The sequence below is a fragment of the Lepisosteus oculatus genome, unplaced genomic scaffold (genome assembly GCF_040954835.1).
Source record: "Lepisosteus oculatus isolate fLepOcu1 unplaced genomic scaffold, fLepOcu1.hap2 HAP2_SCAFFOLD_45, whole genome shotgun sequence".
Taxonomy (NCBI): Eukaryota; Metazoa; Chordata; class Actinopteri; order Semionotiformes; family Lepisosteidae; genus Lepisosteus; species Lepisosteus oculatus.
In genome coordinates, this window is record NW_027167988.1 from 56399 (window position 1) to 65636 (window position 9238).

Sequence of the window (9238 nt, forward strand, 5' to 3'; positions counted from 1 at the left end):
TTTAGACATAAACGAAGAGCATAACACGTGGGCGGCGTAGCGGTCGGCTCTGGCTTTCCCATCTACTGTATACCGATACGCTGCATACAACCCCCCTCTCTGCGGGAGTTCTGGCTGTGGCGAATTAAACCGGTTTCACAAGTATTTTCAAAGTAGAAGGGGGCGAGATTTCCAGCAAAAGACACCTCCCCCCCTCAAAAACCAAGGAAGTACAGTACTTACTAGTTAAGAAAGCTAGACTCCTCAATGAAATCGCTTTAACATGCTAATGCTTTGGTGTAACAGTCCGGGCGTGGCCAGCTTCTAATGTCAACCTGACTATGGCGAAAGGAACCCTCCTTTCATTGGAAGACTATGAACATATTCTAGCCATAAATGAATTAATAGCAAACATGGTTTACATAAAATACATTTTTCCAAGAAAGTTTAGCCTTTGTTACTAATGAAACCACAAAATAAAGACATAAATATAGAAATCTTAATATTTTTAAAATACATGACTTTGCTAAAATTTATTTGAAAATAAAAACGATTACAAACGCCAGCGGATAGAGAGAACAGGGGAGGGATGTTGGTTTTGCATAAGGGGTGGGGCTATAGAAATGAGGTCTATTTGAGAATGTGGAGTTACATGTTCTGGCTGTTGGTGAATTATCGTTGTTGAGTATGGCGTGTTGAGGTATTGATTTTGTGTAATGCTTTATGTTGAAAATTTAGGTGGATTTTGTTTATAATAACGAGGATAAACTGGGATGGGAGGAGGATTTGGTTTTGCATAAGGGGCGGGAATATGATAATTTGAGGAATTTGAGAGAGATTCACAGAGATTCCCTCTGCTGTGACCCAGGGAACCTGCAGTCAGGTAACATTATTTCTCACAACTACCAGGTATTGAGTGAGATTGACCTGATTGTTCCTGCCTCAACGGCAGGGTTGCCAATACACCCAGTCCCCCAGAAGGGACAGGGAATGAAAGCCAAGCCGGTTTTCTTACAGCCACCAGCTCAGTTTGTCAGTCTGAGTCTGACCAACAGTGGTTCAGCCAGACTGGAGCTGGATGGGCAAGCCACCCGACTGTTAGTGCAGAACATGGAAAAGGGGGGTGTCAGAATCCCCGCCTGCACTGACATGGGCCTGGTGGGTGATGGTGAGTTCGAAGACAGTGAACTAGCTATCCCAGTGCTGGGGCAGCTCCCTGAACCCCTAGAGAGGGAAGGGGGGAGCGAGCAGGTGTCCTACACCCACGTCCAGCGAACGATTGTAAACATGCCGATAGAGGGATTCCTCAATCAGGAAGTGTGCAGGGTGGACCTGAACAGTGAGAATGGAGTAACAATCCCAGATCCCTCAGGTGCTCCAGATAACCACTAAGCCAAGGGTCAGGCATGCTCCACCGCTGCACCACCCCCTGCAGGGTTCCTAGAGCACAGGCATGAACAAATCGAAAAAGCAGATGTCCTGGAAATGGAGGAGCAGCATCAGCAGCTGCGTCAGATCTCCTCAGATTTCCAGGATGTTGGTGCCCAAGATGCCACATGGCATACTGAGAAAGAGACCATGTACATGCTGCGCCAGCTTAGAAAGGGGACAGTCACTCAGAAGGAGATGACTGGGATCAGCCACCCGAAAAGACTTTTGGGAGGACTGATTGCTGCCGCCACTGTTGTGTGTTTGCTATTTCTGGTAGGTTTGTGTGCTACTGGCACTCTCACCCTGACTGCCCCAAGAAGGCAGGTGTCAGAGGTGCCAGAGGGTAGTGACAGACTGTATCAACAGCAGCAAAAGTTGGAAAGCTTAGGGAAAACCCTACAGGCAACTTCCTATGCAACAGGGTTGAATCTTATCCCCCACCTAGTGGACATGATTGTTGGTGTTATACAGTGGGTTTATGCTTGTGTGCAACAGGCCAGAATGTTGACACAAGACCTGTTAAGGGAGCTTAGTGCCACTGTAGCCAGTCTAGCCATAGCACAAATCCTAACCCACTTGATTTCACTCTTCTCAGTAGAGGAGTATGTGACATTAAACCCATTGCTCATAGCTCACCCAGAAGGCAATCCAAGATTGAATTCGGTTCCAAATCTTGAGATGGGTATGGCTACCAAAGCTATCCATTGGCTGTGTCTAACTGATCCACCAATGAAGGGTGTAAAGCTACTAACGAGCAGAGGGAGGTTAATGAACCCCATGAAGAGCAGATGGGAAGTAAATGGCTGGTCAGCACACCACATTTAACTGTCACTATAACTTGTGACAGGCATGATACAGCTACCACAATGCAGCTACCTAACCAACAGTTTCCTGCAAGTTCCCAAGGAGGCCATAGTACAGCATGGTAACTTAACACTGTACGGTCTGCAACCAGACAACATAAGACCAAACTTGAGGTCGTGGATGCCTTCAGGTGCCACACTATTGAATTGGATAGAAATCCAAGAAACAGTAAGCCCTGAAGATGTACAGGTAGTTAGTTTGCTTTAATGGAACAAACCTCCAAACCACCCTGGCAGGTGCCCAACACAGGTGTCATGGTTCATCAGGGGGGCTGGGAACAGGAACCGGTGTTATTGTAACACTGGTGCTGGGAAGCTGGATCATGACTGACAATGTACTCTGAATGCTGTACTCTTACATCAAGATGTACTCCGGGTAGCACGAATGAGTCAAAGGTAGCATTTCAAAAGAAAGGAAGTTACCTCTTCCCCAAATATCTGCCTACAGAGGTATCAGATACTGACAGTGAACTTCCTGATTTGTAATGCCTAGACTGAGATGATGTCTCCTACCTTGTTTATACATACTCCAGATGTTATTCATCCTGTTTGTTCCCAATGCTGGTTCCGGTATGAATTCTCGAGGAGTAATGTGGACATTTAAGGTTAATGTTCTAATGACAAGGGACATCACTTAACTCTGTTTTGTTTTGAAGGCAACAACGCCTCAGGACCTCGTGACCTTCAAAAAGGGGGGATATGTAGAGGCAATGCTTGTTAATAAGACAGAATTAAGTGTTGCTGTGCTTTCCCAAATGAGGCCCCATCTCTCTCTTCATCTCTGTGGCTGCACCACAGAGAAACTATTCATGCAGGCTGATTTAAAGATGTTTTCTTTTGATAAGGGACAGCTCCCAAATGGGGATGCACTTAGCTGAGCCTGGCTATCATGATCAATGGTCATCCATTGGCGCCTATCTGTCTAGGGAGTGCCAGATGGACATCTGGATTGCATTCCTAGGTGTCAGGAGTAAGTGACTCATATCTCACCTTGATCAACCAGTCAGGGATTGGTAGGGCCATGTAACCCATGTGGGACTCTGATGCCCATTAAACTTTCAGCCAATGACAAGCTGAAGTTCCTCCAGGTAAAAACAGGCAACAGAGAGCCTGGAGAAGGAGAACTAGTAGGACTATTCCAGTAGGAGAATTCTAAGGAGAATTCCAGGGGTGCAAGACAAATCCATGGCAGGACGGCCCAGGAGCAGAAGGCTCCCAAGGGCAGGACATTCTCACAGCGCGCCTCTTGACCATCCTGAGACTCAGCCCGGACAACCACGGAACGGCCAGTGCGTCTGAGTGCCAGTACTTTCCTCTGTTCTAAAAGTCGAGAGCGGAGGTTGCCACGAGTAACCAGAGGATCCACCCGAGGTTAGCATCAGCAGCAAACCTCATGAACAGGTCAGAACTGTGGACAGCTGAATCACTATTCAGAACAAGCGCTTCATCAGGAACGAATCGGTCCTCTTCCTGACCTGCTGGGACCCACAGTCATCTTTTCTCCTGTGCACAAACTTTGCTAGTTAAAGCCAACACTAACTAGCCGGTCAGTGAGCATCAGCAGCGCACCGTCGCAAGCAGCACAGCACAGCCTGGCACCTAGCCAGAGAGTGCGGATTGGATAGCAACAGCCTGCAACTGTTCCTTTGTGCCCACAGGAGATCTGAATCCCGAGAGATTGGATGAGTATTCAACTTCACTGCATTACAGCTCGAGAATTCCATTGTTATCCCAACCAGTTGATATCAGTTTAATTCCTAAGAGTTATGTACTTGTTTTGAGTATCTAATGTAGAAGTTGTAATCAAGTTCAATTATGAAACGGTCTAGATGAATGATATACTGAACGTATGTCCTCTTGATATATGTAACTCTTTGTAACTGAATGAATATATACCTTTTGTATTCTGATAACCCTCTCGATAAGATCTGTTAGGTTTACATGCATATTCTATGTATTAATAAATGTATCCTCGTGTATTAGTACCTGTGTGTGTGCGTTGTTTGAGTTATATCGCATAGTTGGATTCTAAAGCCATTAAAATAATTATTTTTGTGACTTACACAAAAATAATTTTTGGCTACAATTAATAATTGTCCCCGTAAATGCCCAAACTCTACAGAACTGGTGCCTCGTGAGAGCACACTACACCAGCTTCCGCGGGCTTGCAATACAATCGGCGAAAGCGAAAGCGAGAGCAAGGTGTTTAAAGACAGATTTTGTCGTGGTGACATCATGGTAGAAAGAAACGAACTTGTTACGTCTCAACAGAAACGCTCTTTAGCTCTTTCGGCTTTATGCAGAGAACAGCGTCTGTCGAGATCACTTTTGAGTCAGCGGGAAACGCCCTGTGCTGTCAGTTTGATTTCATATTGCTCGTAGCGGCGCCCGGCTTTTGTCTGTCAAACGTTAGGTTGCGCTCCTTCATGCTGCATCGTCGGCATGAGTGGAGCTTTTTAAACGTCTGTACTTACTGCGCCCCATAAGAAATCGTTTGTCCCCGTTCAAAAGAGATTGTGCGATGTCCTGCAGGGTTCGCAAAGCAAACCTTTGACAGTTTGAAAAGAGGAATTTATTCTGCTTCCTGTGCGTGCAGTAGTTACAAAGTTGAACGTCTTTACACGATCTGCTGCAGTTTTCAGTGGGCGGGCTTTGTCAGATGGCTTGGAAAAACGCACTGTGTTTCGGCTCGGGAAACATCATGAGCAGCTATACTGTGTATAGCTGACTTTTAACGCATACAGAATTCATTAGAAATCATTGATTTCTCCAATTAACAAGGGTCCCTTAAAGGATGAGTCAAAGTAACGTTTAATCGGATTAGTTTCCTTAGAGCTGGTTCAGAGTTTGCTCAAGAGTGTACCTTTCACAGATGCGCAAAGAAGAATGTTGGGGGTGCACGCTTCAAGGCGCCTTACAGCTATAGGGAGCGATTCGAGATGATTCGTGGCGTGTGCTCGTTCCCATATACCGTACGCCCCGGGGTGCAGTGCTAAGATGACGTACAATACCGCTTGGGCACGTAACGGCGTTATATGCAAGTGCGGGACGTGAGGGTTTTCGTTTGTTCGTTTTGTTTTGCTCTGCTTTGCTTTGTTTTGCTTTCCATCGCGTTGGTAAGAGCGTAAATAAAAAGGCGATTCCTGCGTCTACCACTAATGTAAGAGCTATTTCAAGTGCGACGTGGTGCGGCTTTTCAAATGCTTGTGGGCATTTCTCTGTTGTTGATTCTTTTTTTGTGTGTAACAAAGTGGCATTTTCATGTCCGGACGGGGAGACTTTATCATTCCGACATGAAGCCACCCTTAAGTCCTCTGAGGCGTGTCTGTCTGCAAGGCTTGTATTTTGGAAATGTTTTTTTGAAACGGAGAACGACTTTGAAATAGGCTTCCGCCGGCGCCTCGCGATCCAGGTAAGATTGTATCAAAAACGCAGCCGCGGCGGGGCTTGCTGTAGTCGTGGCCGAGTGGTTAAGGCGATGGACTAGAAATCAATTGGGGTCTCCCCGCGCAGGTTCGAATCCTGCCGACTACGTTGTCCACCTCCTGTCGTTGTGTTCCGGCGCAAGCAAAGAAACGTGCCTCTTTGCTGTTCCTGGTAGTTTTAAAACGCCAAATCGCTTGTACCCGCTGCCTTGGAAATAAATTCTTCAGCGTCTGCGAATGGCATTTTGCAGCTGGAAGCAGATGTCGACGCTTTTTGCACAGAGCACCAAAAAAGCGTCTTTTTTGAAGGCCCAGGCACTGAGCATTGGTGGTTCAGTGGTCGAATTCTTGCCTGCCCCGCTGGAGGCTCGGGTTCGATTCCCGGCCAATGCAGTGGCTTTTGCAGCGAGCGGCTCCATCACTTGCATCCCCTTGCAACTCGCAACTGAAAACCCACTGAAGCTAAGCAGGTGTGAGCCAGGTCAGTACCCGGATGAGGGTGAGCTACAGGGAAAAACAAAGCTTCCAGCTGGAACCGGTGTTAATGGTGCCGGCGGGGGGGCGCTCACCCTGAGGTCTGTGCGGGTCCCAATGCCCCAGTATAGTGACGGATATGCTGTGTTGTAAAAGGGCGCTGTCTTTTGGATGAGATGTAAAACCGAGGTCACAGCGCTCTGTGGTCATTCAAAATGACCACCAAAACCTTTGACAAAAGCTCTTGGTAATTGATGGTCTTCAATAATGCTTCTCCTTTAGGTACATTTTAAATCAGCTGAAAAATGCTGTGAAATGGGGGGGCACTTCAGGCCAGTGTAGGATTTGGGTTACAAGAACCATGAAACTGCACGAGAAAGCCCGTACACTGAATTACACGGCTTTCTATTCAAAGGAGGACAAAAGAAATTCCCTGAGTTCGATTTTTTGCAGCACAGAGAGGAGCACTGTTGTGAGGCCGGTTAGCTCAGTTGGTTCGAGCGTGGTGCTAATAACGCCAAGGTCACAGGCTCGAGCCCCGTACTGGCCAGGTCCTTTTCTCCTCTCTTACCAAAGCTGTTAGGTTCCTTTCCGTGGTGAGAGGGGTTGTCATGCAACGCTGCCACATAGTGCCGACAGACAAGAGTGTTGCAGGAGAAGAGAAAAGTGTTTGAAGATTTAAGAGTGTCTTAGGTGGAGCCAAAATCAAGTGTCACAAATACAAGTGGGAGGATTTCCAATGTTTAATATGGTAAAAATAAGCGGAAGTTATCTGCCGGTCCAGCACAGTCTGCCATGCTTTTGTCATATACTGTAAAGTGGTGTCGAACTGGGTGTCGAACTGGAGCCTCACCATTTGCATATGTGAGGCTCCAGTTATACATCGAGTGTCACATTAAATGACAAAAATGAAGAGAGTTAAAGCAGCTGGAGAGGTTTTCTTACAACTTTTGAGGTGACACAGTTTTGGAAAATGTTTCCTTCACGCTGCACTGTACAACATAGGCAGCCAAGAGTCTCCAAAACAAAACAGAATTGACAGATAGGAGAAAATTCCCACTCATCCTGAAGTTCCCAAAATCCAGCACTGAGCGTAAACAAAGTGCCTAAGTAGCGTGGGAATGCTAACCCTAACCCTAGCTGGAGTTTGAGTAATCCAGCACTGAGCGTAAAAAGATGAGTCAAAGTAACGTCTAATCGGATTAGTTTCCTTAGAGCTGGTTCAGAGTCTGCTCAAGAGTTTACCTTTCACACATGCGCAAAGAAGAATGTTGGGGGTGCACGCTTCAAGGCGCCTTACAGCTGTAGGGAGTGATTCGAGACGATTCGTGGCGTGTGCTCGTTCCCATATACCGTACGCCCCGGGGTGCAGTGCTAGGATGATGTACAATACCGCTTGGGCACGTAACGGCGTTATACGCAAGGTTTTCGTTTGTTCGTTTTGTTTTGCTCTGCTTTGCTTTGTTTTGCTTTCCATCGCGTTGGTAAGAGCGTAAATAAAAAGGCGATTCCTGCGTCTACCACTAATGTAAGAGCTATTTCAAGTGCGACGTGGTGCGGCTTTTCAAATGCTTGTGGGCATTTCTCTGTTGTTGATTCTTTTTTTGTGTGTAACAAAGTGGCATTTTCATGTCCGGACGGGGAGACTTTATCATTCCGACATGAAGCCACCCTTAAGTCCTCTGAGGCGTGTCTGTCTGCAAGGCTTGTATTTTGGAAATGTTTTTATGAAACGGAGAACGACTTTGAAATAGGCTTCCGCCGGCACCTCGCGATCCAGGTAAGATTGTAGCAAGAATGCAGCGGCAGTGGGGCTTGCTGTAGTCGTGGCCGAGTGGTTAAGGCGATGGACTAGAAATCAATTGGGGTCTCCCCGCGCAGGTTCGAATCCTGCCGACTACGTTATCCGCCTCCAGTCGGTGTGTTTCGGCGCAAGCAAAGAAGCGTGCCTCTTTGCTGTTCCTGGTGGTTTTAAAACGCCCAATCGCTTGTACCCGCTGCCTTGGAAATAAGTTCTTTAGCGTCCGCGAATGGCATTTTGCAGCTGGAAGCATATGTCGACGCGTTTTGCACAGACCACCCAAAAAGCGTCTTTTTTGAAGGCCCAGGCACTGAGCATTGGTGGTTCAGTGGTAGAATTCTCGCCTGCCACGCGGGAAGTTTGGGTTCGATTCCCGGCCAATGCAGTGGCTTTTGCTGCGAGCGGCTCCATCACTTGCATCCCCTTGCAACTCGCAACTCAAAAAACCCACTGAAGCTAAGCAGGTGTGAGCCAGGTCAGTACCCGGATGAGGGTGAGCTACAGGGGAAAACAAAGCTTCCAGCTGGAAGCGATGTTAATGGTGCCGGCGGTGGGGCGCTCACCCTGAGGTCTGTGCGGGTCCCAATGCCCCAGTATAGTGACGGAGATGCTGTGTTGTAAAAGGGCGCTGTCTTTTGGATGAGATGTAAAACCGAGGTCACAGCGCTCTGTGGTCATTCAAAATGACCACCAAAACCTTTGACTAAAGCTCTTGGTAATTGATGGTCTTCAATAATGCTTCTCCTTTAGGTACATTTTAAATCAGCTGAAAAATGCTGTGAAATGGGGGGGCACTTCAGGCCAGTGTAGGATTTGGGTTACAAGAACCATAAAAACTGCACGAGAAAGCCCGTACACTGAATTACACGGCTTTCTATTCAAAGGAGTACAAAAGAAATTCCCTGAGTTCGATTTTTTGCAGCACAGAGAGGAGCACTGTTGTGAGGCCGGTTAGCTCAGTTGGTTCGAGCGTGGTGCTAATAATGCCAAGGTCCCGGGTTCGAGCCCCATACTGGCCAGGTCCTTTTCTCCTCTCTTACCAAAGCTGTTAGGTTCCTTTCCGTGGTGAGAGGGGTTGTCATGCAACGCTGCCACATAGTGCCGACAGACAAGAGTGTTGCGGGAGAAGAGAAAAGTGTTTGAAGATTTAAGAGTGTCTTAGGTGGAGCCAAAATCAAGTGTCACAAATACAAGTGGGAGGATTTCCAATGTTTAATATGGTAAAAATAAGCGGAAGTTATCTGCCGGTCCGGCACAGTCTGCCA

The 9238-nt window shown here is 47.1% G+C and overlaps 2 non-coding genes across 2 annotated transcripts; both read left to right on the forward strand.

Annotated features, from left to right (window-relative positions):
* Window positions 1–5725: 5725 nt before the first annotated feature.
* On the forward strand, window positions 5726–5807 carry trnas-aga (transfer RNA serine (anticodon AGA)). The gene has a single exon. It is a non-coding gene; the product is annotated as a tRNA-Ser (tRNA).
* A 2185-nt stretch (window positions 5808–7992) lies between these two features.
* Window positions 7993–8074, forward strand: trnas-aga (transfer RNA serine (anticodon AGA)). Its single transcript has one exon. It is a non-coding gene; the product is annotated as a tRNA-Ser (tRNA).
* The last annotated feature ends 1164 nt before the right edge of the window (window positions 8075–9238 follow it).